Source organism: Protopterus annectens, chromosome 2.part1, assembly GCF_019279795.1.
Source record: "Protopterus annectens isolate FY-2018-M chromosome 2.part1, PAN1.0, whole genome shotgun sequence".
NCBI lineage: Eukaryota > Metazoa > Chordata > Ceratodontiformes > Protopteridae > Protopterus > Protopterus annectens.
Genome location: NC_056729.1, coordinates 1,810,318,175 through 1,810,346,111, shown reverse-complemented (window position 1 = coordinate 1,810,346,111; position 27,937 = coordinate 1,810,318,175). Strand labels below are relative to the sequence as shown.

The following is a 27,937-nucleotide window of genomic DNA, read 5'->3' as shown; positions in this document are numbered from 1 at the left end:
TACATGCTAAGTACTCGACCTTCATTTCAAATAACCATTTATCTGTGTGTATTGGGGGGATCCTTGATTGGCAAACCACAGTAGAAAATTATGAAAAGCTCTCACTAGAAGTTGCTATTAAAGAGATGGAGGAAGATGTACACAATATCATTAACACTGAAACTAGCCGAGGCTAACAAAGCAAGTTAATACCTGTCAAGTACTGGTCCTTCTTATCAAATAGCCATTTTTCTGTGCATATGTGAGGGGAGGGGCAGGAAATCCTTTATTGCCTAACCTCAAGGGAAGCTTGATGGAAGGTTTCCACTAGAAGCTGCTGAATAAGAGGCAGAAGCAGATATACAGAATATCATTAACATCGGAATTCGGCAAGGCAGGAATAACAGGATCTGATGTCCATTTTCATCTGATTCAGCTGTTGGGACTCAGGTCTGATCCTGCTACCTTTAAACCTTTGGATCCAGGGCTTTGACTCCTCCCTTACCCATAATTTCCTCTTCTTCCTCAGAATACCTCACATCTCATTTGCCACCTGAACAAAACAGTCTCAAGGTTTGTGATCTCCACTTTAGGATCAGTTTTTTCAGTATTTTTCTGAATCTTATTATTCTTCTAGCCTTAGCTCGTGCTTTGCACCTTTCCTTTCCTATCCTTTGGGCAATTAAATATGTAAATTTACATATTTACATATATAGTGTTAGATAGCTGTTAGTTTTAGATTTTTAGAGTTAAACTTTACCATAAGAGTTATTTATAGAGCAGCATTTTCTTTGCTTTGTTTTTTTCTTCTGTATTGAACTTAGTGCTGTTTAGACAATAGTGTGTTGTGTGTGTGATATATTTCATATTTATAGTCATTTTCATTTACTGTTCATGACTGTTAAACGTTTAAAAAGTGTTCTAAATGTGACTACAAATTTCCTCCACAAGACCCCCACTCCCTTTGAGAGTACTGCTTGGGAACAACACATTTGGACACAGACTGCAAAGCCTGTGCTTCCTTTGGCCGCAAAGCCCTTCAAAATGGAACAAATTAATTTTAATGGGTCTTCTTCCACTGCAAGGTTCCTCGAGTAAAACAGTAACAACTCCTTCTCCATCGACATCTAAAGTGAAAGAAAAAGAACTCTCTAAACAGAAAGAAACAATTATGGACAGCAAGACTCCAGAGAAAGGGCACAGGAAATCAAAAAATTGTTCTCCTGTCACAGCGGTTTCCTTGAGTCTGGCACTGAAAATATCCAAATCTTCAAATATGAAGTCTTCTGGGATCTGTTCTCCTTTCCCCCCTGTTCCTTTGTTCCCCCTGGAACTGGTTAGTCCTTGACATCATTCGCCAATACTCCAACAGCAGTCCAGGGCTTCCTTGATCACCTCTTCCTGCAGGCCTATCCATTCTTCAAGAAGCTTTACCAAAGCTAATGTCAACAGAATGATGCAGAGGTTCGTATGAATGCAGACACAGTTGGGGGTTCCTCCTGGCTTTATCCCCACAGGTCTAGCTGAGAACAGTACTGATAACCCCTCCACTGATGACTCCATTGCAAGTCTGATCTTCAAAACCAAAGCCCTTGGATCGGAACATTCCCAGAGCACCTATGTAGACACTGATAGTGCCTTCCACTTCACCCCCAAGTATTCGCCAGTCTCTCTCAGCTCTGACATTGTCAGATTGGGACAAGAGTCAGAGCCAATGAATGTATTGGGTCCAGTGCCCGAGGGGATAGATCAACTCTAAAACTTTCAGATCTGTCCTTCCCGCTTGGAGCCTCTGCAGTTGACAACTTAGCTCCAGAGTTAGAGTCAGACTGGGGTGGGTTAGGGTCTCTGAAAATCCCCCCCCCCTTTAGAGAGGTCTCCTGAACTCTGACTTTTACTTCAGCTTTCGAGGTTTTCCAGTGGGGTCTCACCAAGCCAAGACAGGAGGTCCCTCCATCTTATTTGGATCTGTCCCAACCTCCTATGTATACTGCTTTGGACTCCATTACTTCATGTTGACAGGCACAGTCGGTTGCCAAAAGCCTAAAGGAAGTTCTCTTACTGAGTTACCAATCTGATTCAGATCCATTGCCAGAGGTTCCCCAACAACAATTCCATAGGAAGCATACTTGAAAGTGGAAGCACTTAGGTTCATCGCTAAAATCTGTCTCAGAAGACATGGATTTGGATGAAGGGGAGGGCTCCCCAAGATCCCCCTTTTGAGATGTCTCCTTTTAATGAAATCCCACAGTTGATGAAGCAGAAAGAAGGACTGTCCAGTGATACATCTTCCCCAAAGCATCTGTGTTCCTTGAGACTTTTGGAGCTGGCTCTTCTATTCCTTGGATGGCTCCCTCTCCTTATGCCCTCATTGATTTGGTGTCTGAGAGGGCCTGGGATGGAGCCTGATACAGCAGAGTCAATTCCCAAGAAACCAGACAAGATTTTGGCAGTGCCAAAGATATAGTTCACTGGAGTAAAGGCCCTCCTGTAGATGCTATGGTCATAGTGGCGGCCACAAAGAAGGAGCTCTCCAGAAAGTGTACATCTGTCCACCCCCCATAGTAATCCAAGGCTTTGTACAGATTTGGCAAATGTGCTTATGCTTTAGTGAATTTTTCTTTGAGAGCAGTGAACTATCTTGCCCATATTAAATATTTCCAAAAAGAATTGACCAAGGAGATCAGCAATTGTCTTTAAGGTAATATACTGGCAGATATCTGGAAGAATTTGGAATACCAGCTATCTACCTTAAATTCCTTCTCTAATGTTTTCATGCATCTGCCTTCCAATGCAGCTTATAGAATGGCTAGATCAGCAGGTACTAGCATAGTTATACACCGCCATGCTTGTATGCGGTTGTGATTTTGTGGAAGGCTTTAAGATATCTTTCCTTATTGCCCCCTTTGATGGTTCCACCTTGTTTGCACCTAAGATTAAGGGGACATTCACTTGAAGCGAGCAGGATGATAAAACCCTATCTGCCATGGGAATCCGCTTCTCTACTCCTCATAGGACCTACTCCAGGATTCAGAGAGGAGAAAGAAGATGTGATTCAGAAAATCACAGGGTTTTAACCAAGATGCTTCCTTGGAAAAGCCCTCTTGTGGCAGAGGAGGAATTAATTTTAATGGACATCATCCTAGAGGAAGAGGCAGTTTGCAAAGATTCCTTCTCAGAGAAATCCTTTTAGCACTGCTGAATGGTAGTCCAACTGCCACACTGGAGACAAATGGTGGGTGCTTATCCCTACACCCTCAAACCTGGCAGACCATTCATATGTTCATAGGTAGGTACTAGGCTATCAGCCCAAAGGTCTAAGTAAGCCTAGCCAACAAAGTTCCCTGGCTTACGCCACCCAAGGAGGTTAATTTCCTGTGCCCCTGTCGAGCAGAGCCATAGAAGTGATCCCGGGGTGTATTTCCTATTTCCCATCCACTCATCAAGATTTTTCTTGAAGAGTGCTAATGAGGAACTTTGCTTGACATAGATGGGTAGCTTGTTGCAGAGTATAGGAAGTCTCTGGCACAGGAATCTATCCCTCCAGTGTCTCCTGTTTATTGTGGTGACAAGGTTTAGGTCCCTAGAGTGTGTAGCTCAGGTGTAGCATGTCCAACAGCTCTGGGTGTAACATAGCTTTATATGTTAGGCAGAGATTTTTTGAGACAGTCAGTGTAGGGCATCTGTTTGAGGCTAGTAATCCTCTTTGTGAGGTCCTTCTGTGGCCTTTCCAGCTGCTGCAGATGTCTTGTGAGGTACATTCCAAAAGGGGCGTTGTACTATATAATGGGTCTAATGAGTGCCAAGTAGAGGGGAACAATGACCTCTTTTTTCCTGGATGAGAACCCTTTTGTGATGAGGTGTGCCACTTAGAAGGATTTCCTGACTACTGTGACAATGTGATTATCAAAGGCGAGACTACTGTCCACCTGGGTCCCAAGGTCTCTTATCACACATTTGGCATTAAGTAGACTGCCATTTATGTGGTAGTTCATGGGTACAGAGTTTTTACCAAAGGGAATGACAATGCACTTTTTGGCATTGAGCTTGAGGCCATGCCTCTGACACCAGGCATCTGTCTCAGTGAGGCCCTTCTGTAGAATGTCCACTTCATTTGGGGACTCGACTATGGCTCCTAGTTTGCAGTCATCTGCAAACTTCATTAGCTAGAGGCCTTCTGTGTTAGCCTGTACTTCAGAGAAGTAGATACCAAACAGGAGAGGTCCCAGGACTGAACCCTGTGGTACTCCACTTGTCACTGGTTTGAAGTCAGATTTGGAGTCTGCAGCTTTTACAGTGTGGGTTCTATCAGTAAGCCAGTCGGCAACCCATCTTGTGACGTAGGGATTTATACCTAGTTTAGTGAGTTTAGCTATAATTCCAGAATGGGGGATGGTGTCGAAAGCCTTGGCAAGGTCAAGATAGGCCGTGTGAACCACCTTATACGGCTTTGGTGACTGCCTCAAAGAAGTCGATCAGGTTCAGAAGGCATGATCTGCCTTTCACAAACCCAAACTGAGTGGGATCCAGAGTTTGGACGTTAATAATGTGTTTGTTTATGAGTTCCATGATGATACGTTCCATGGCCTTGCAGATTAGGCTTGTCAGGCTAATTGGGCGATAGTTCCCAGGATCGGTGGTGGCTCCCCTTTTGTGGAGTGGGATAATTGTTGCTGTGTGCCATTCAGTAGGCACAAAGCCTGATGTGAGACTATGATTGAACGTGGTGCTTAGGCAGAGAGCCAGTTCGTTCTGAAGTTTGTGTAAAACGTAGCCTGGGATGTTGTCCGGTCCCATGAATGCTGTGGTTTTGGTTTTAGAGAGTGCAGCTTTTACCTGCATAGATGTGATTACAGGGACTCTGCATTCTTCCTGTATATATATATATATATATATATATATATATATATATATATGGGCCCTTTAGGGGGAGAAAAGTGGGTAAAGTTAGCACTGAACCTATCTGCCAGGATGTTGGCAATATCAGTTGGTTCTGTAATTTTCGTGCCATTGTGCTATAACTCAGAGCAGATCTGGGTGTTGCCATTGAGATTCTTGACATAGCTATAGACTGCTTTGAGGTTACCCTTAGAATCAGTGGAGATTTTGTTTTCGTAGCTAGCTTTGGAGGATCTTATAAGGGATCTCAGCTTCTTACTGAGGCTGACCACGGAGCTCCTCCGCTCATGGGATTTTACTGTCTTTTGCAACAGTTTTTTCTTTCTGTTGTAGAGTTTGTTTATGGCAGGGGACCACCAGATTGGCTTTGTTTTTTTTTTGGGAGGTTAGTGTCTTGGTTTTGTTTGGGATACACAGCCGGCCTTAGACATAGGCCAACCAGGTGGATGCCTAGGGCGCCACTCTACTAGGGGTGCTTTTCCAGTGTTTATTTGGTGTAGATAGGGGCATTGGGTGATGTGGTGGGGGACGCCATGGATCCCTTTTGTTTAGGGCACCAGTTGACCTAAGGCCACTCCTGTTAGGATAGCACAAGCCATGTACTTGTGTAAGTGCTTATAGAGTGCATTTGTGTAGGATTCAGCAATCATAACTGTATTGTCCATCTGCATGAGTGTCATGAAGTTCGACACTTCTATCTTAAGAAGCATGGAGTTGCCTTTGGAGAATTTTTTTACCATGGTTTCCTTAATGGTGGGTGGGGGCGAGATGTGGATATCTAGGGTGGTTAGCTTATGGTTGAATCTGACCAACAAGGAGTTGACTTCAGGTGTTGAACACCCATCACTCATGTTGGTAATAACTAGGTCTAGGATATTGTTGTCCCTGGTGGGAGTGTGGATAAGTTGTTCCAGGGCATTGGAATTTATGAACTCCAGAAAACATCGAGCGAAGGAGTTGGTACATGAGTAGTTTTCCCAGTTAATGGTGGGGTTGTTATTAGGATGTTTGGTTGAACCCTAATATTTTCCAATATATCATGAAAAGAGGAGTGGGAATCCTGTGGCTTGGTGGGGGATCTGAACCAAAATTTTGAGATTTAGACTTCTAGCATTGAGAAGCATTACCCTCAGTTTTTGCTTGCCTGTTCCTGTTACGGTGGTGAATTTGTTATTTGAACCTTGCCTAAAAAAGGCACTACAGGGGCAGCAAGACCCTTAGCCAGTATCTGGAATCCCAGGGGCGACAGGTGCAGGCCATCTCTGGCAAAGCTTTGTGGTCTGTCGACCATGTCGTCCCAGGCAGACAGGTAATGGATCCCTTAGAATGACACCAGAAGCTTAGCCAATTGTTGAAGTCAGTCATTTTGTCCTTGTACTGCGGTAGCATTCTGGGTGATGGCAGGATACTACTCAGGGCTAGGGTCATACATGCCTGGGCTACAAGATCGTAGAGCACTTCCATGTCTTTTTTCATGTAGTCCAGGGAGGTACATCTCAGGTCGTTCACACCAGCATGGACAATGACAGAGTCATATTTGTACTTGTTGTGGAGTGACCTGAGTGCGTGGGTTATGTGGCGGATCCTGGCACCCGACAAGCAGCTGACAGTAACCTTCTCCTTGTTTAGCCTGGTGAGTGGGACATCAGTGTGCCTGACAATAGAGTCACCTATGACTAGTATGTTGGGTACGTTGTTTTGCCTTATGGGCTGTGGTTATTTGGCACACTGAGTCAGTGGGCTATGTGTCATTTGGGTTGTGTTGGGGGTGGAGGTTGGTTACGTTTCTGCTTTAGAGGTCTCTGTTGCTTGAGCAGATTATTATTGAGAGCCTCTGCAAATGTTTTTTGTGTTTCTATGTGTGGAGTTTGGTGGTGTAGGTTTAGTGGGACTATGTGATGAGTGTGGTGTGGTGCAAGTGTTTACCTTCTCCTCTTGACTGTCAAGTTCAAGTTCATTTTGGATAATAACCAGAGGAGACATAATTTCCTTAGTGCCACCACAGCAAATGGAATCCACAATAGATAAAGTCAAAAAGCTGTTGGAAAAAAAGAGCTACCCAGCAGGTCCCACCAGACAAGATAGAATCTGGTGTCTACTTCAGGTTCTTTTTAGTTCCAAAGAAGATGTGGATGTAAGGCCTCTTCAGGATCTAAATCATCTAAATCAGTTTGTGAGACAAAATTCCAGATGGTCACAGATCAGTCCATTTTACCTCTACTCAGGCGGATGACTGAATATGCACAGTAGATCTACAAGATGCCTACTATCATGTAAAAATACACAGTCCAGGAGATTCCTCCATTTCAGGCTGGAAGCCAATCACTTTCAAGTCAGAGCTCTGGCCTTTGGACTCACCACAGCCCTCTGGGTGGCAGTAGTGAGAACATATCTCAAACTGCAGGGTTCCAGGTGTTCCCGTACTTGGTTCATGGGGTTTCGAAGGTCACTCTTTCAAGATGGCTTTCAAATTGTATTGCATTTGTTTATGACAAATTGAGTTAACATTAAACAAGAAACCAACAGCTCATTTGGTAAGGGCAGTAGCAACTTTCACAGTTTCTCAACATAACTTTCCAGTTGATGAGATTTGAGCTGCTGTCACCTGGTCTGCTGTTCATACCTTTGTGTCTGACTACAAGTTGGATGTGCAGTCCCAATGTCGTGCCTCTTTTAGTTCTGCTGTTCTCAGGAATATCTTTACTTGATGCCATCCATGGAAATTGGTAGCTAGGGAATCTGTCCCAACAGTTGAATCAGACAAAAATGGACAACATCAGATATGAAAGTAATGTACTCACCATAACAATAGATAAGTGCTGTCCTATTTTTGTTTGGTTCAACACCCCTGTTCCTTCCCTCTTCCAAAGTGACACCTCCTGTACCTTGAAGAATGGATGGTACACTGCAGGAGTCTTGCAAACCAGGCTTGTTAGTTGTTGCTGAAGCACCTACCAAGGGGAGAAAACGCTGAGAGAAGAAAGGAGCCACTTTTGAGATTTTAAGTATTTTCTTATTTTTTTGTTTAGAATTACTGCTTTGCCACCTACTTTTCGGCGTTTTCTGGCTTGCTAAAGTTTATATCTGTATTAGAAACAGTATTTAGAACACATCTAGAGCCTGTTTACTGCATTTCCTGTGTTGCACTTAATTTAAAATCGTTTTTTTTTTTCTCTTAAAATTGCATTTTACCTGACTTTGGCCTAGCACTCAAGTGTGGGGTCATTTATTGCACTGTTGTGAATATTTTGCTACTTGTGTATCTCTGCTACCTTTAAACTAAAACAAAAAAGAAAAAGCAAAAAAATCTTGCTTTTTTCCCACTTTCTGAAATTTAAGAAAGTTCAGTTACAGATTTGCTGTTCTGAACTGTTTGTAAGTTTCGTGGAGGCCAGTGCTTGCTTGGGCTAAAGGGAAGTCTCTGTGTTCACCAGTGGCAGTGGTTAACACTGAGCAGCCTGCCTGTCCCTGTAGGAGTGGTTACTGCCTAGAAGCTGTAGTTTTATTGGCCATTTTGGGTCAATTCTAAACTCCTTGATCTCTCTCTCTCTTAAAACCCTGCTGCCTCGTAGTTTTGCCATCTTTCCAGGCTTGTTAGTTGTTGCTGAAGCACCTACCAAGGGGAGAAAACGCTGAGAGAAGAAAGGAGCCACTTTTGAGATTTTAAGTATTTTCTTCTGATTTTTTGTTTAGAATTACTGCTTTGCCACCTACTTTTCGGCGTTTTCTGGCTTGCTAAAGTTTATATCCATATTAGAAACAGTATTTAGAACACATCTAGAGCCTGTTTACTGCATTTCCTGTGTTGCACTTAATTTAAAATCGTTTTTTCTCTTAAAATTGCATTTTACCTGACTTTGGCCTAGCACTCACGTGTGGGGTCATTTATTGCACTGTTGTGAATATTTTTCTACTTGTGTATCTCTGCTACCTTTAAACTAAAACAAAAAAAGAAAAAGAAAAAAATCTTGCTTTTTTCCCACTTTCTGAAATTTAAGAAAGTTCAGTTACAGATTTGCTGTTCTGAACTGTTTGTAAGTTTCGTGGAGGCCAGTGCTTGCTTGGGCTAAAGGGAAGTCTCTGTGTTCACCAGTGGCAGTGGTTAACACTGAGCAGCCTGCCTGTCCCTGTAGGAGTGGTTACTGCCTGGAAGCTGTAGTTTTATTGGCCATTTTGGGTCAATTATAAACTCCTTTATCTCTCTCTCTCTCTCTTAAATCCCTACAACTCTCTTTTTGCACGGTTTTGCTCACAGAGCAGCGTCGGGCAGCGCCGCTTAAACAGGTTTAAACTATTCCCGGGTCCACAAAGTCTGCTCTTCAGTTTTTCCCTTAGAACTGCTCTAAATCTCTAATTAAGCACTCTATTTTCATTCTATAGCCCTGCACTTACTCGTATAACTAATCTCATAGGTAAACACAAACTAAAGCACTACATCCTCTTATACCCCTTCTAAGCACTTGCTCCCTATTGGTTCTTTCTGATCAGTCAGTAAGTAGTTCCCTATATTATTCAGGCATGTCCAAAGGTCAGTTTCGAGTTTACTCTCCAGTCCAGCTGGTGAATCTGGGAATCTTGAGGCAATGTTACAACTGCCTTATGTATACAGACCACCCTCTCCTCCTCCTCCCAACGAGCTCAAATATATGTGAGAGATGCAACTATATAGCCAAACTGGAGGCTAACCTCTCTCAACCCAGTACTGGCACAGCCTGTCAGGAGGAGAAGGTAACCACACACACCACAAATCCAGTCTCACATAGACCTATTGCATCAGCAAACCAAACACATAAACACACAAAAACATACTTGGAGGCTCTAAATAAAAATCTGCTTAAGCAGCAGAGACCTCCAAAGCAGACATCCAAGCAATACCTACCACGAAACAATATCCACGTAGCACATAGCTCACAAAGTCAGTGTGCCACACAGTCACAGCCCTTAAGGCTAAACAACAGACCTAATACACTTGTAATAGGTGACTCTATTGTCAGACACACTGATGTCCCACTCACCAGGCTGAACAAGGAGAAGGTCACTGTAAGCTGCCTGTCGGTGCCAGGATCTGCCACATAACACAAGCACTCAGGTCACTCCAAAGCAAGTACAAATATGACTCTGTCATTGTCCATGCTGGTGTGAATGACCTGAGGCGTACCTCCCTGGACTACATGAAAAAAGACGTACAGGAGCTCTTTGATCATGTGGCCCAGGCCGGTATGACCCTGACCTTGAGTAGCATCTTACCCTCACCAAGAATGATGCCACAGTATAAAGACAAAATGATCAATTTTAACAATTGGCTAAAGTATTGGTGTCATTCAAAGGGGATCCAGTGTCTGTCAGCCTGGGATGACATGGTCGACAAGCCACGTTGCTTCGCTAGGGACGGCTTGCACCTGTCACCCCTGGGTTTTCGAATAATGGCAAAGGCTCTTGCCTCCCCCATAGTGCCTTTTTTAGGCAAGGCTCAAAAGACAAACCCACCCCCATAGACAACACAAAGAAAAAAAAACTAAGGGGTAATGCTGCTCAATGTCAGAAGTCTAAACCTCAAGATGCACACACTCGAGACTCTCCTCAGTATGGAGAATATCGATATCTGTGCAGTAACAGAAACCTGGTTCAAGGCTCCCGAGAGCACCCCAGCACTAACAGGTTATACTTCATACCATGCTTTCCGGCCCCAAAACTTGGACCGAACCACAAAAGTAGGGGGAGTCTCCATATTTATCAAAGATACCCACACCTCCAGGTTAGTGGCACTGCACGAAGCATCGGAGACCATCCATGTGCAACTAACAGTGGGAAAAAACGCCTTTCAGTTTGAAGCCTGCTATAGACCACCCTTCCAAACACAGGAACCTCACTCGGCTTTCCTGAGAACAGTGGAGAATATGAAGGTCTCTCCAAACACTATTATATTGGGTGACTTCAACTACCCAAACATCGATTGGGAAAACTACTCAAGCACAAACACCCTCGCCCAACGGTTCCTAGAATTTATAAACTCAAATGCTATGGAACAAATGGTCACCACTCCCACAAGAGGGGAAAACATATTGGATCTGGTCATCACCAACATGGGGTCTCTATGTTCCACACCAGAGGTACTCCCCTCATTGGTAAGATCAGACCATAAACAAATCTCACTGGACATCCATATTCCGTCCCCACCCCTAGCCAAGGAAACCACGGTGAAGAACTTCTCAAAGGCAAACTTCACACTTCTCAAAACTGAGGTGGAATCCTTCAAATCCCCCGAGCCAGTGGAAAATACGGCCCAGAATGCAAAATCCTTTACAAAAGCATTCTATGGACAGCTAAAGGAATGCATGGAACATGCTATCCCAAATAAAACCAAGACTCACTCCTCCAAAGGCAGGAGACCTGTCTGGTGGACCCCGGCCATAAATAAGCTATTACAACAGAAGGAGAAAGCTACTACATGACAGAGCAAAATCCCAAAAAGGGAAGGCGTCACTGATCAGTACTAGCAAGAAACTACGATCCCTCATAAAATCATCTAAGGCCAGCGTCGAAAGAAAAATTGTGCAAGACACTAAAGATAATCACAAGGCCTTCTTTAGTTATGTCAAAAACTTGGGAGGCAACTCCCAGATATGCTCTGAGTTAGTGCAAAATGACAAAAAATACACTGAACCCACAGACATTGCCAACATCCTGGCAGAAAGGTTCAGCGCAAACTTCTCTCCCCCTTCCCCCCCAAAAGAGCAAATGTCTGTCCCAACAGAGTGTAGCCTACCTGAGATCACAGATGCACAGGTGAGAGCTGCCCTCTCCAAAGCAAAAAGCACAGCATCAATGGGACCAGACGGTGTCCTGGGCTGTGTCTTACACAAGCTCCAAGAAGAACTAAACCCTCATATAAAGTCACTGTTCAGTCTCAGCCTTACTTCAGGATATGTACCCAAGGAATGGCATACAGCAACAGTGGTCCCACTCCACAAAGGTGGTGCCACAACAGACCCCGGAAACTATCACCCTATAAGCCTGACTAGCCTGGTCTGCAAAGCTATGGAGCGTATCATCATGGAAATCATAAACAAAGACATTGGGAACCTCCAGACACTGGATCCTACCCAATTCAGCTTTGTTAAGGGCAGATCTTGCCTCTTGAACCTGGTCAACTTCTTTGAAACAGTTACCAAAGCCATAGATGAAGGGAAGGTAGTCCACACAGCCTACCTGGACCTTGCAAAAGCCTTCAACACAATACCCCACTCGGGCATCATAAATAAGCTCACCAGCTTAAATATCAACCCCTATGTCACAAGATGGGTTGCAAACGGGCTCAGGGATAGAACCCACATGGTCAGAATAGCAGGTGCCATGTCAGACTCTAAACCAGTTACAAGTGGTGTCCCACAAGGCTCAGTCCTGGGACCTCTCTTGTTCGGTATATATTTCTCCGAGGTACAGGCTAACACGGGTGGACTATGGCTGACCAAGTTCGCAGATGACTGCAAACTGGGTGCTGTAATCGACTCTCTGGCTGACACAAGCATCCTCCAAAAGGGTCTCACAGAGACGGATAACTGGTGCCAGAGCCATGGCCTAAAGCTAAATGCCAAAAAGTGCATAGTCATCCCCTTTGGGAAAAACAAAGTGCCCACAAATTACCACATAGGTGGAAATCCATTAAGTACGGAAGACGTAATTATGGACTTGGGGACCCAAGTAGATAGCAATCTCTCCTTTGACAATCACGTTGCCAAATTGGTTAGAAAGACCTTCTATATAGCCCACCTTATCATGAAAGGGTTCACATCTAGATCAAGAGAGGTCATTGTGCCCCTCTACTCATCCCTTATCAGGCCCATAATTGAGTACAATGCCTTGTTTGGTATGTACCTTACCCGACACCTTCAGCAACTGGAAAGACCCCAAAAGTATCTCACCAAGAGGATCAAAGGGCTCAAACAGATGCCCTATGCAGTTCGGCTAAAGAAATTCCAGCTCTACTCAGTTGCGTACCACCTACTCAGAGGTGATCTGTGTCTGACGTATAAAGCCATGTCCATCCCAGAATTAATGGACATGTTTCACCTCAGGAAATCCAAATCCCTTAGAGCTACACGCTCCAGGGACTTGAACCTCAGCACAGAAATAAATAGGACATGCTGGAGGGACAGATTCATATCCCAGAGGCTCCCCTCACTCTGGAACAAAATCCCAATCCATGTTAGGCAGAGCCCCTCACTGACCCTCTTCAAGAGAAATCTTGACGAGTGGATGGGAGAACTTAAGTTTACCCCTGGGATCTCTTCTGTGTCCCTGCTTGACAGAGGTACAGTAAACTAACCTTAAAAGGGCTACCTTCTGTGACCTACTATACAGAGGCACAGTCAACTAATCTAAAAGGGTGGCGAAAGCCAAACACACTCTGGCTAGGCTTATAAATGCTCTAGGGCAGATAGCCTAGTATCAACCTATGAACCTAAACCTCACAAGTTGGCTCCTTTTTTTTTTTTTCTTTGCATGGGAATTCTTTTATTTATTTATTTTTTTATTGAACATAGTCTTTAACTGGCTGTCAATATACAGAAAATACTTATCTTATGTTGGGCAAACTTGATCTAAGGTATTTTGAGGAGGGAGAGAGAATAATGGTTAAGAGAGGAGTCAGAGCCCTGGATCCAAGGATTTAAAGGTATGGAGACAGGATCCAAGTTGGATCTGAGTCCCAACAGTTGAGCCAGACAAAAACAGGACAGCATGGATCTATCATTATGGTAAGTACATAACTTTCATTTTGCTGAACTTAAGACTGCCTTTAGTATAGTATATTAGGGGAAGGTGGGGAAGCCACTGGACAGCTGTTTAACTCTATAAAGCTTCTGAGCATCTGTTAAGCCAAAGGACAGTTCTGGGCATATATGGACAACTAAAACCAAAGCACTCTGATCTAGTCTTGGACTTAATTTGAATATAGTTTTGTTATAGGTTTGTCAGAACAGTACAGTTGCTACAGTATGTTTGTTATGATAATTCTGATCAAGGAAATTACATAGTGTTTGTATTTATAATGATAAAAGTAGAATGAAGTATCCACCAAGCACAAATAAATCGATGCTCAAAGGAAAAAATGCTTTAATAAGCACTGTAAAAAACACTCCAATACAAAGACCGGGTCTAGAAATACAAAAGCAATAACGTATCCACTATCACGTTTTCGTCGCCAACTTCATCAGTTAAACATCCATCTTTAAAAGTTAAATGCTTTTATATGTTTTTCAAATTACATCACAGTACTAAAAGCCAATCATGTTGGACCATTTACTAAGGTTAATTGTTGGAACTGATTGGTTCATACAGTCTTCACAAGCCAAGGTTAAAACCACATCTCTGAATAAAATAAATCCACACTTTAATTACAATAATAATTTAAAACTTCTTTAAAAGTTGATTAAAACATTATTTTGTAACACCATTTAAAATAATTTAAAATGCTTTCTACATTAAATGTGAATGAAGCATGTGAATCTGGGTTTAAAATGACACCATCTTCTGGCCAAAGTGTATAATTACAACTGAACCAACAGCTGGTAATATAAAATCCTGAGAAGGGTATGTTTCTTGTAATTCGCAACAAAAGAACATAACAAAAAAGTTTTTAAACATTGTTTTAGCTCTTTGTATTAGAGTTTTGCAGCTCTCAACTTCAATACTGGAGCTAATGATACCATGTCATTCAGCCCTAAGTTACGGTTAGCATCTAAAAAGTTGCCAATACAGTTCCTTGTATTCAATAAGTGTTTCCCACATCCCACCTCTTGGGTTAGTGGGGACAACTTCAAGTATAAAAAGAATAACCTGATGTGTTACATTTGGCTGAATGCTTGCTAAGTGCGTTTTCTCATTCATCACCTTGACATCGTATAAGTGCTCATATATTCTCTGTCTGAGCTTTCTTTCGCTCTTCCCTACGTAGAAGGAGGGACATTTTTACAAACAGCCAGATATATGATGCCTTTGGTGTCACAGTTAGCAAATGTATTCAATTGCAAGGTCATATTTCTTGCTTCTAAAAATTGTTTCACCACAATGCAAATGTGTGCAGTATTTACATCTCCCACATTTGTATAATCCTTTCTTGGTTCTATTGCTACTGTTCTGTGTGTTGACATTTGTCCTTCCTTCCAAGTAGTTTTTGATGCTCTTCCCTTTCCGATAGACATGGGACAACTCTTTATCGAAAATATGTTCAAGGTCTGAAAATTTGAAAAACTATGCCATTCCCTTGAAAAATGTTCCTAATAAAGGCTGATTGTTCATTGAAGGTTGTAATTAACCCTGTTTCTTTTGCCCCAAAATTACTTGCTTGTCCTTTATTGTGGGTTAATTGTTCTTCTTCACCTAAAATAGGTGCAAATACATCTGTTCTTTTTGTGTTGACTTCTTCTAGTATTTTATTGAACATTTCCAAAGGATACCCTCTCTGGGTAAAAGGCCCCTTAAGAAGTTGGTTTCTTCAGAGAAGACTTTGTTGTCTGAAGTCATTCTGCTAGATCTGACCAATTGACCCTTTATTACCCCTTTCTTCTGGTGGGGGGGGTGGCAACTGGTGTAATGCAGATAAGAATTGGAGAAGGTTTCTTTTCTGAAAATCCTTGATGTAAATTTCCCTTCCCTTTTCTCTATGTGGACATCTAGATATTTCAGTTCTTGTTCATCAAAGTTGCCAGTAAAAGCCAAAAGGTCGTAGTATTGTTTACGTGTATTAAAAGATTGTTGAAATTTTCTCTACTACCCTTCCAAAAGAAACACAGATCATCTAAGAACCTAGTATAAAGGGAGCATTCCTTAAATAGGGGTTTCTGATGAGAAAATTTTCTTCCCAAAAGGCCATGATGATATTTGCGTAGGCTGGTGCACAGTGTGCACCCATTGCAACGCCCTTTTCTTGTTTGAAGTACTCCTTGGAAATAGATAAAATTGTTTTTGAGAACTATTTCCATCAATGTCAAAATGTTCGTGAAGTCAATGTGTGTCAGTTTTTGCTTTCTATTAATTTCTCCTCAAACCAAGATAAACCCAGGTCATCTGGAATACAACCAAATACGTCTATAACGTCCATGGTTGCCAAAGAAGTGTTCTCACTGTATAGGGTAGGTTTGATTCTTCTCAACAGGTCCCAAGAGTCTTTTAAAATGTTTTCACATCCTTCAAGGACATGTTTAATCTTGTGATCAACATATTTTGCTAATGGAGCTGTTATAGAACCCTCCGCTGACACTATCGGTCTAAGGGGGGGGTCGCTGGCGTTTTTATGAACTTTGGGTATTCCAAAAATGCAGGGAATTTTCGGTTTGTCAACTACCAAGAATTTGTACGTGTCTTGATCTATTGAACCCTGCATTAGCATGTCATAAAGTAAAGCCTGGATCTTTCTATAGGCTATGTTCACTTCATTGATAGACACTCTAGTGTATTTGTCTGGATCATTTAGTAAATCCAACATTTTCCCTTCATATTGGATAGTTTCCATGACCACGACCCTCCTCCCTTGTCAGGTTTCATAACTCTCAGATTGTGGTTGTCACTAATAGCTCTTAAGGTGTTTTCTCTTCCGTTGTTAAATTGGAGTGAAAGGTTTTGTTGTCAGGTGGGATCTAATTTCATGTTCTACCTTAAGCTCAAAGTTCTTAAGTTGGGGTGTGTGGGAGGGTTGAATGTGCTTTTCCGCTTCAAGACCTGTCTATCATAGTCTACAGTTTTGTCCTTGAAAAACAGCTCCAAATTCTTTTTCCGGATAAACAACTTGATGTCTATCAGAAGTTTAAAGATGTCCGTTTTTTGTGTGGGAACAAAAGTGAAACCTTTAGAAAATAAATCGAACCAACTCTTGTTGATGCTGACACTAGAATAATTGTAAATGTTAAATCCATTGAATGTCCAGGTATTGAGAATGTTGGTGATACCATCTTCTAATTCCAACCCTGCCTCGTCGTCTGGAAAGGTCTCCCCCCCCTTCCCCTGTAGTTTTTTGAATTGTAATAAACCTTCCCTTGTTGCATGAGTCTCTCTGATCTCCTTAATGGGGCATATTCTTCTGGCCCTGGGGCTTGTTCCTGTTGTTCATCAATTTCCACTTCCCCCCATTCACATTCGTGTGTCTCTTGCCTCCCCAGGTTCACATAACTATTTCTGTAAGTAGTTCTTGGTTTGGGGTAGTGTGTTTTGTTTTTGTACTCATCTTGGTCCCTTTTGATTTTCCCTATTTTCCTAGTCTGAACCTCCTTGCATTTAGCATCTACTTTGTGAAACACATTTTGGTATTTTAATTTATTGGCTTCAATAGAATACAACAAATCGTTTGTAATAGCTTTGTTGGTTTTTTCAATGTCTAATTGTAGCTTTTCCATAACCCTTTCATTGTTATTAATAATAGCTTTCATTATATTCATGCCACAGTTATCAAAAATAGAAATGAGCTTGTTACAAAATTCAGACCCATCAACAACATTGTTAGGGTATTTGCAGACCCTTAAACCCTTTGGTACAATGCTCAAGGAAATACAGTACTTTAAATAATCATTGTCAATTTCTAAAGTTTTGTATTTAATCAAAAGAATTCTAAATCATTAAGTAGTGTAGAAAAATTAGAGTTAGTTTGCACAATTGGACTGCGTGCTAAATCAAAGCTATATTTAGCTTTAAAACAGTCTGAAAACAGTTTCTGTGTACCTGTGGAACGTTAGATATGTCCGTGCACTCTTGGTGCCGTTTCCTCTGACTTTTCGGTCTCACCGATATATCATCACCGCCATTACTGTTAGCGTTCCCTTGATCAATCGTGATGTGTGGGAACCCATCCAGACTGTTTCCACTGTCTAAATCCTCTCTGTTTGAAAAATTGTTTCCTTCTTCGCGAATATTACAGTCTGTCACAGTCTGCTTCCGATTCACTTCCTGGTTCCCGGAGTTGTGAAAGCATTGCAATGGAGGCAAATGACTGACTGAGCGGTGTCAGCAAGGCAACCAACTGCGTGAGTTGCCCGATCAACTTCCTTAGTTCCCCAGTCTCGGAGCTCCTAGGAGCTAGATCTGTGCTCGGCAGTGGCTCCATAACACAAACCAATAAAGAATAGTGAGCCAAACAGCCAAATAAACTGAGAAAAGTAGAATGAAGTATCCACCAAGCACAAATAAATCGATGCTCAAAGGAAAAATGCTTTAATAAGCACTGTAAAAACACTCCAATACAAAGACCGGGTCTAGAAATACAAAAGCAATAACGTATCCACTATCACGTTTTCGTCGCCAACTTCATCAGTTAAACATCCATCTTTAAAAGTTAAATGCTTTTATATGTTTTTCAAATTACATCACAGTACTAAAAGCCAATCATGTTGGACCATTTACTAAGGTTAATTGTTGGAACTGATTGGTTCATACAGTCTTCACAAGCCAAGGTTAAAACCACATCTCTGAATAAAATAAATCCACACTTTAATTACAATAATAATTTAAAACTTCTTTAAAAGTTGATTAAAAACATTATTTTGTAACACCATTTAAAATAATTTAAAATGCTTTCTACATTAAATGTGAATGAAGCATGTGAATCTGGGTTTAAAATGACACCATCTTCTGGCCAAAGTGTATAATTACAACTGAACCAACAGCTGGTAATATAAAATCCTGAGAAGGGTATGTTTCTTGTAATTCGCAACAAAAGAACATAACAAAAGTTTTTAAACATTGTTTTAGCTCTTTGTATTAGAGTTTTGCAGCTCTCAACTTCAATACTGGAGCTAATGATACCATGTCATTCAGCCCTAAGTTACGGTTAGCATCTAAAAAGTTGCCAATACAGTTCCTTGTATTCAATAAGTGTTTCCACATCCCACCTCTTGGGTTAGTGGGGACAACTTCAAGTATAAAAAGAATAACCTGATGTGTTACATTTGGCTGAATGCTTCCTAAGTGCGTTTTCTCATTCATCACCTTGACATCGTATAAGTGCTCATATATTCTCTGTCTGAGCTTTCTTTCGCTCTTCCCTACGTAGAAGGAGGGACATTTTTACAAACAGCCAGATATATGATGCCTTTGGTGTCACAGTTAGCAAATGTATTCAATTGCAAGGTCATATTTCTTGCTTCTAAAAATTGTTTCACCACAATGCAAATGTGTGCAGTATTTACATCTCCCACATTTGTATAATCCTTTCTTGGTTCTATTGCTACTGTTCTGTGTGTTGACATTTGTCCTTCCTTCCAAGTAGTTTTGATGCTCTTCCCTTTCCGATAGACATGGGACAACTCTTTATCGAAAATATGTTCAAGGTCTGAAAATTTGAAAAACTATGCCATTCCCTTGAAAAATGTTCCTAATAAAGGCTGATTGTTCATTGAAGGTTGTAATTAACCCTGTTTCTTTTCCCCAAAATTACTTGCTTGTCCTTTATTGTGGGTTAATTGTTCTTCTTCACCTAAAATAGGTGCAAATACATCTGTTCTTTTTGTGTTGACTTCTTCTAGTATTTTATTGAACATTTCAAAGGATACCCTCTCTGGGTAAAAGGCCCCTTAAGAAGTTGGTTTCTTCAGAGAAGACTCTGTTGTCTGAAGTCATTCTGCTAGATCTGACCAATTGACCCTTTATTACCCCTTTCTTCTGGTGGGGTGGCAACTGGTGTAATGCAGATAAGAATTGGAGAAGGTTTCTTTTCTGAAAATCCTTGATGTAAATTTCCCTTCCCTTTCTCTATGTGGACATCTAGATATTTCAGTTCTTGTTCATCAAAGTTGCCAGTAAAAGCCAAAAGGTCGTAGTATTGTTTACGTGTATTAAAAGATTGTTGAAATTTTCTCTACTACCCTTCCAAAAGAAACACAGATCATCTAAGAACCTAGTATAAAGGGAGCATTCCTTAAATAGGGGTTTCTGATGAGAAAATTTTCTTCCCAAAAGGCCATGATGATATTTGCGTAGGCTGGTGCACAGTGTGCACCCATTGCAACGCCTTTTCTTGTTTGAAGTACTCCTTGGAAATAGATGAAATTGTTTTTGAGAACTATTTCCATCAATGTCAAAATGTTCGTGAAGTCAATGTGTGTCAGTTTTTGCTTTCTATTAATTTCTCCTCAAACCAAGATAAACCCAGGTCATGTGGAATACAACCAAATAGGTCTATAACGTCCATGGTTCCGAAAGAAGTGTTCTCACTGTATAGGGTAGGTTTGATTCTTCTCAACAGGTCCCAAGAGTCTTTTAAAATGTTTTCACATCCTTCAAGGACATGTTTAATCTTGTGATCAACATATTTTGCTAATGGAGCTGTTATAGAACCCTCCGCTGACACTATCGGTCTAAGGGGTCGAGGCTTTTATGAACTTTGGGTATTCCAAAATGCAGGGAATTTTCGGTTTGTCAACTACCAAGAATTTGTACGTGTCTTGATCTATTGAACCCTGCATTAGCATGTCATAAAGTAAAGCCTGGATCTTTCTATAGGCTATGTTCACTTCATTGATAGACACTCTAGTGTATTTGTCTGGATCATTTAGTAAATCCAACATTTTCCCTTCATATTGGATAGTTTCCATGACCACGACCCCTCCTCCCTTGTCAGGTTTCATAACTCTCAGATTGTGGTTGTCACTAATAGCTCTTAAGGTGTTTTTCTCTTCCGTTGTTAAATTGGAGTGAAAGGTTTTTGTTGTCAGGTGGGATCTAATTTCATGTTCTACCTTAAGCTCAAAGTTCTTAAGTTGGGGGTGTGTGGGAGGGTTGTTTTCAGACTGTTTTAAAGCTAAATATAGCTTTGATTTAGCACGCAGTCCAATTGTGCAAACTAACTCTAATTTTTCTACACTACTTAATGATTTAGAATTCTTTTTGATTAAATACAAAACTTTAGAAATTGACAATGATTATTGAAAGTACTGTATTTCCTTGAGCATTGTACCAAAGGGTTTAAGGGTCTGCAAATACCCTAACAATGTTGTTGATGGGTCTGAATTTTGTAACAAGCTCATTTCTATTTTTGATAACTGTGGCATGAATATAATGAAAGCTATTATTAATAACAATGAAAGGGTTATGGAAAAGCTACAATTAGACATTGAAAAAACCAACAAAGCTATTACAAATGATTTGTTGTATTCTATTGAAGCCAATAAATTAAAATACCAAAATGTGTTTCACAAAGTAGATGCTAAATGCAAGGAGGTTCAGACTAGGAAAATAGGGAAAATCAAAAGGGACCAAGATGAGTACAAAACAAAACACACTACCCCAAACCAAGAACTACTTACAGAAATAGTTATGTGAACCAGGGAGGCAAGAGACACACGAATGTGAATGGGGGGAAGTGGAAATTGATGAACAACAGGAACAAGCCCCAGGGCCAGAAGAATATGCCCCATTAAGGAGATCAGAGAGACTCATGCAACAAGGGAAGGTTTATTACAATTCAAAAACTACAGGGAAGGGGGGAGACCTTTCCAGACGAGCCAGCGTTGCAATTAGAAGATGGTATCACCAACATTCTCAATACCTGGACATTCAATGGATTTAACATTTACAATTATTCTAGTGTCAGCATCAACAAGAGTTGGTTCGATTTATTTTCTAAAGGTTTCACTTTTGTTCCCACACAAAAAACGGACATCTTTAAACTTCTGATAGACATCAAGTTGTTTATCCGGAAAAGAATTTGGAGCTGTTTTCAAGGACAAAACTGTAGACTATGATAGACAGGTCTTGAAGCGGAAAAGCACATTCAACCCTCCCACACACCCCCAACTTAAGAACTTTGAGCTTAAGGTAGAACATGAAATTAGATCCCACCTGACAACAAAAACCTTTCACTCCAATTTAACAACGGAAGAGAAAACACCTTAAGAGCTATTAGTGACAACCACAATCTGAGAGTTATGAAACCTGACAAGGAGGAGGGTCGTGGTCATGGAAACTATCCAATATGAAGGGAAAATGTTGGATTTACTAAATGATCCAGACAAATACACTAGAGTGTCTATCAATGAAGTGAACATAGCCTATAGAAAGATCCAGGCTTTACTTTATGACATGCTAATGCAGGGTTCAATAGATCAAGACACGACAAATTCTTGGTAGTTGACAAACCGAAAATTCCTGCATTTTGGAATACCCAAAGTTCATAAAACGCCTGCACCCCCTTAGACCGATAGTGTCAGCGGAGGGTTCTATAACAGCTCCATTAGCAAAATATGTTGATCACAAGATTAAACATGTCCTTGAAGGATGTGAAAACATTTTAAAAGACTCTTGGGACCTGTTGAGAAGAATCAAACCTACCCTATACAGTGAGAACACTTCTTTCGAACCATGGACGTTATAGACCTATTTGGTTGTATTCCACATGACCTGGGTTTATCTTGGTTTGAGGAGAAATTAATAGAAAGCAAAAACTGACACACATTGACTTCACGAACATTTTGACATTGATGGAAATAGTTCTCAAAACAATTTCATCTATTTCCAAGGAGTACTTCAAACAAGAAAAGGCGTTGCAATGGGTGCACACTGTGCACCAGCCTCATAAATATCATCATGGCCTTTTGGGAAGAAAATTTTCTCATCAGAAACCCCTATTTAAGGAATGCTCCCTTTATACTAGGTACTTAGATGATTTGTGTTACTTTTGGTAGGGTAGTAGAGAAAATTTCAACAATCTTTTAATACACGTAAACAATACTACGACCTTTTGGCTTTTACTGGCAACTTTGATGAACAAGAACTGAAATATCTAGATGTCCACATAGAGAAAAGGGAAGGAAATTTACATCAAGGATTTTCAGAAAAGAAACCTTCTCCAATTCTTATCTGCATTACACCAGTTGCCACCCCCCCCACCAGAAGAAAGGGGTAATAAAGGGTCAATTGGTCAGATCTAGCAGAATGACTTCAGACAACAAAGTCTTCTCTGAAGCAACCAACTTCTTAAGGGCCTTTTACCCAGAGAGGGTATCCTTTGGAAATGTTCAATAAAATACTAGAAGAAGTCAACACAAAAGAACAGATGTATTTGCACCTATTTTAGGTGAAGAAGAACAATTAACCCACAATAAAGGACAAGCAAGTAATTTTGGGGCAAAAGAAACAGGGTTAATTACAACCTTCAATGAACAATCAGCCTTTATTAGGACCATTTTTCAAGGGAATGGCATAGTTTTTCAAATTTTCAGACCTTGAACATATTTTCGATAAAGAGTTGTCCCATGTCTATCGGAAAGGGAAGAGCATCAAAAACTACTTGGAAGGAAGGACAAATGTCAACACACAGAACAGTAGCAATAGAACCAAGAAAGGATTATACAAATGTGGGAGATGTAAATACTGCACACATTTGCATTGTGGTGAAACAATTTTTTAGAAGCAAGAAATATGACCTTGCAATTGAATACATTTGCTAACTGTGACACCAAAGGCATCATATATCTGGCTGTTTGTAAAAATGTCCCTCCTTCTACGTGGGAAGAGCGAAGAAAGCTCAGACAGAAAATATATGAGCACTTATACGATGTCAAGGTGATGAATGAGAAAAACGCACTTAGCAAGCATTCAGCCAAATGTAACACATCAGGTTATTCTTTTTTTATACTTGAAGTTGTCCCCACTAACCCAAGAGGTGGGATGTGGGAAACACTTATTGAATACAAGGAACTGTATTGGCAACTTTTTTTAGATGCTAACCGTAACTTAGGGCTGAATGACATGGTATCATTAGCTCCAGTATTGAAGTTTAGAGCTGCAAAACTCTAATACAAAGAGCTAAAACAATGTTTAAAAACTTTTTTGTTATGTTCTTTTGTTGCGAATTACAAGAAACATACCCTTCTCAGGATTTTATATTACCAGCTGTTGGTTCAGTTGTAATTATACACTTTGGCCAGAAGATGGTGTCATTTTAAACCCAGATTCACATGCTTCATTCACATTTAATGTAGAAAGCATTTTAAATTATTTTAAATGGTGTTACAAAATAATGTTTTTAATCAACTTTTTAAAGAAGTTTTTAAATTATTATTGTAATTAAAGTGTGGATTTACTTTATTCAGAGATGTGGTTTTAACCTTGGCTTGTGAAGACTGTATGAACCAATCAGTTCCAACAATTAACCTTAGTAAATGGTCCAACATGATTGGCTTTTAGTACTGTGATGTAATTTGAAAAACATATAAAAGCATTTAACTTTTAAAGATGGATGTTTAACTGATGAAGTTGGCGACGAAAACGTGATAGTGGATACGTTATTGCTTTTGTATTTCTAGACCCGGTCTTTGTATTGGAGTGTTTTTTACAGTGCTTATTAAAGCATTTTTTCCTTTGAGCATCGATTTATTTGTGCTTGGTGGATACTTCATTCTACTTTTCTCAGTTTATTTGGCTGTTTGGCTCACTATTTTTTATTGTATTTATAATGATGTTCATCGTGTTTCACTGTTGCAGTCATTACAATAGGGTTATCCTGCTGGCAGGCTACCCGCAGTCGGCCTGAATTCCAAAGTCTAGGTCCGGCGTCGGTTGCTGTCGCCTCCTCCCTGACGTCAGTGCGCCAGGGGTATAAAAGATGCAGCCAATGCCATTTTCTTCAGTCTTTCTTGCCGCGCGGTGCCCAAAGCAAAAGCAGTTCGCAAGTGCCGGTCGGCTGACTCCTGATATTTTCGTGTTCGAATTTCAGATCCGAAGTCTTCATTAAAAGCTAAGTACCCCTTTTGGGGAAACTTTTTTCTTGCTCCAGACCGATGTCAGAAAAAGTTAATAATTGTATTTCTTGTGGGTAGCAAATACCTCATAAGGACTTTCATTCCTACTGCATTCCTTGCCTAGGCCCTGACCATGAAGTTGTTAATTGTACGTTCTGTGCTAGATTTAATCAACGCGCTGTTAAGTGTCGGTACAATTTTGCATTTCACTATTTTGGCAGAAGATTTAATTACACAATGTCGTCGGATAGCCATCCGACTACCGCAATTCACAAGAAACGCAAGGAAAAAGAAAAGGACAAGCATCCGAGGTACAAAACTGATGACGAGGCTTCTTCTAAGCCAGTCGCCGGTTCTCAGTGAGGCGCTTTCACAGTCCCTGACGTCCGCTACTTTAGAGCCGCAGGCCTCTACCGACTCCCACGTGGAGCTGACTAGGCCGCTGGAAACTCAAGGTATTGGAACCTCGGAAACTATTCCCTCAGATGGGTCTGGAGCCACTGAGCAGGCATCGGCTTCTGAGGGTGTTTTCAGGCCAACACAATTATATGTAAAAACGACTTCAGCTTCAAAGGCAAAGACTAAAGCACCTGTAAAGACAAAGAAACAAGTACAGCAGCCCCATGGACAGGCCTCCATGCCTAAAAAACAGATGCTCAAAATGGCCGAAGACCTAATTACTTTGATCAGGGGTTCCCATCCCCCTCCTGATAAGAGGCCTAGGCAAGAGACAGAATATGAATCTTCAGAATAGGTTTCCATTTCATCTGATTCCTCTTCTGATCAGGAATACTCTCTTCCTCCCTATGAGGATTCTGATGCTGAAGAATCTATCCCTTCAGCCTCTCCTCCTGAGGATTATTCTTTTTGGGAAACTATGCATACCATGAGGGAGCATTTTCACTGGGAGAGTCAAGATTATTCAGAGTCTAAGAAAAGGCTCAGAGACTTCCTTTTACTGCCTCAGCACAGGCCCCTTGCTATTCCTCCTGTGTTAGACATTGTAGATGATGTTTTTTCAGAGTCCAGTCTGACTCCTGACTCCTTGCCTCCAGCTCCTGTTAAGCCAGACAGATACTACAGGGTTCCTGATTGACATAAATTTCTTTTTAAAAAACCTGCTGCTGATTCAGAAACTGTCTCTCAGGGTCCCAAAGGGGTCAAGGCTTCCCTTGCAAAAAACCCTACCCCCTCTGACAGGGATTCTAATCCACTGGACAGATGGGGAAAAAAATTTACACTTCTGCTACCTTGGCTATAAGGGCTTTAAATTGTCAGTTTCATATGCTTAAATATCAGCAATATATTATGTCACTGCTTAAACAGAAAATGTTGATAAATTCTGAATGTGCAGAAAACAAAGAAATGCAGGATTTATTGCATGCAGCTGAACAGGTTGGAAAGCATACATTGCAATGTGGTTTTGATTCTCTGGAGGCCTCCTGCAGGGCTGCTGTTACGGGTTCTGTCATCAGGATGCATGCTTGGTTAAAGGAACAGAATCTGCCTGATCATGTTAAAGCAAAATTATTAGATACTCCATTACAGCATGATACCTTGTTTTGTGTTAAAGCAGAGGATGTGTTGAAGAAAATAGAGGGCAAAGCAAAATCTATGCAAACAGTCAAGGATTTCTTACAGGTACAGCCTCCAAGATTTAGCAGACACTGACCTACAAAGAATTGGTCCTTTCCAGTGTCAGACAGGCCACAAAGGGGCAGATACAGATGCCCTAGAGGCAGGTCCTAGCCCCAAGGCACATACAGGTCTAAACAATGGGGTGCTTCTACCTCCAAAAGCAGAGAAGACAAATCACAGCCATACAGGAAACAGTCCCAATGACTTCCCCCTGCCTGCGTCAAGCGCTTATCTTCTGGCAGCACCTTTAGGGGGAAAACTAGCACTTTTTCATCAAAATTGGCACATGATAACCCAGGACAAATGGGTCATGAACATAGTGTCACAAGGCTACAAGCTTCGCTTTTATACCCTGCCAAGGGCACACGGTTTGCCAGACCTGCCAAAAAATCAATGGGCAGAGGCAGAAAAGCAAATTTCATCCCTCATGGACATGAGGGCCATTCAGCAAGTACCAGAGCAAGAGCAGCGACAAGGATTTTACTCCAGACTGTTCTTGGTGCCCAGAAAGGACAAAGCCTGAAGACCAATACTGGACCTATCTATTCTAAACACATATCTGGATATTCCAAAATTCAAAATGTTGACTCTGCAGCAGCTTCTGCCCATGCTGGGCAAGAACACTTGGCTTGTGACTTTAGACCTAAAAGAGGCATACCTGCATGTCCCAATCAGACAATCATGCAGAAGATACCTCAGATTCATAGCTGGCTCAATGCACTACCAATTCTCTGCACTGCCCTTTGGCTTATCTACTGCGCCCAGGGTCTTCACAAAATGCCTGGCTCCAGTAATTGCATTTTGCAGACAAAGAGGAATACAAATATATCCTTACTTGGATGACTGCCTCATTCAAGCAGAGAACAAAAACATTCTACTACAGCATCTGGCGTTTGTAAAAAAGATTACTAGCATGTCTAGGGTACACAGTAAACGAAAAGAAATCAAAACTTGTACACTCTCAACAGATAATATTCCTGGGTGCAAGCTTAAATACAACTGCCCAGATGGCTTATCGCACGCCAGACAAAGGCAACTGACTACTTATTTCAACTGTTGGCAACAGAGGCCCAGTTATCTGCAAGAAAAATTTTGCAGACTTTGGGCTTCATGGCATCCTGCATTCTGCTAATTCCATATGCAGGACTGCATATGAAGAAACGTCAGTGGTATCTAAAAAGTGTTTGGACTCAACATTGTCACAGCCTGGAAACAATAATTACCCTCATTCCCTGCCTGCAACAGGATTTTCGATGGTGGGCAAAGGCCTGTCACCACAACAAGGGACAGCCATTCACTTTACCCACAGCCAGGCAAACATTAACAACAGATGCATCAGATTATGCCTGGGGAGCCCACATGGCAGGAAGATGTATTCAGGGCACATGGTCCGCAAGCCAAATGCATCTACATATCAATCAAAAAGAGATGCTAGCTGTTCAGAATGCCCTGACAGCCTTCAAGGACCAACTTCTTCCGGGACAACTACTGATAAAAATACAATACCACAGTCATGTGGTACATAAACAAGCAGGGAGGCACTCATTCCTATCCCCTTTGCAGACTAGCCATGACTTTGTGGGACACAGCATTGACTTTCCAATTACAACTGCAGGCACAATTCCTGCCAGGAAAGATAAATACTCTGGCAGACAAACTAAGCAGAAACCTCATGGATCCCCACGAGTGGAAATTGG

At 41.2% G+C, this 27,937-nt stretch overlaps 1 protein-coding gene across 1 annotated transcript in view; it reads left to right on the top strand.

Moving 5' to 3' along the window:
- The window catches only part of A3GALT2 (alpha 1,3-galactosyltransferase 2), a 933,393-nt gene that overhangs the window by 456,394 nt on the left and 449,062 nt on the right, over positions 1 to 27,937 (top strand). The window lies entirely within an intron of this gene.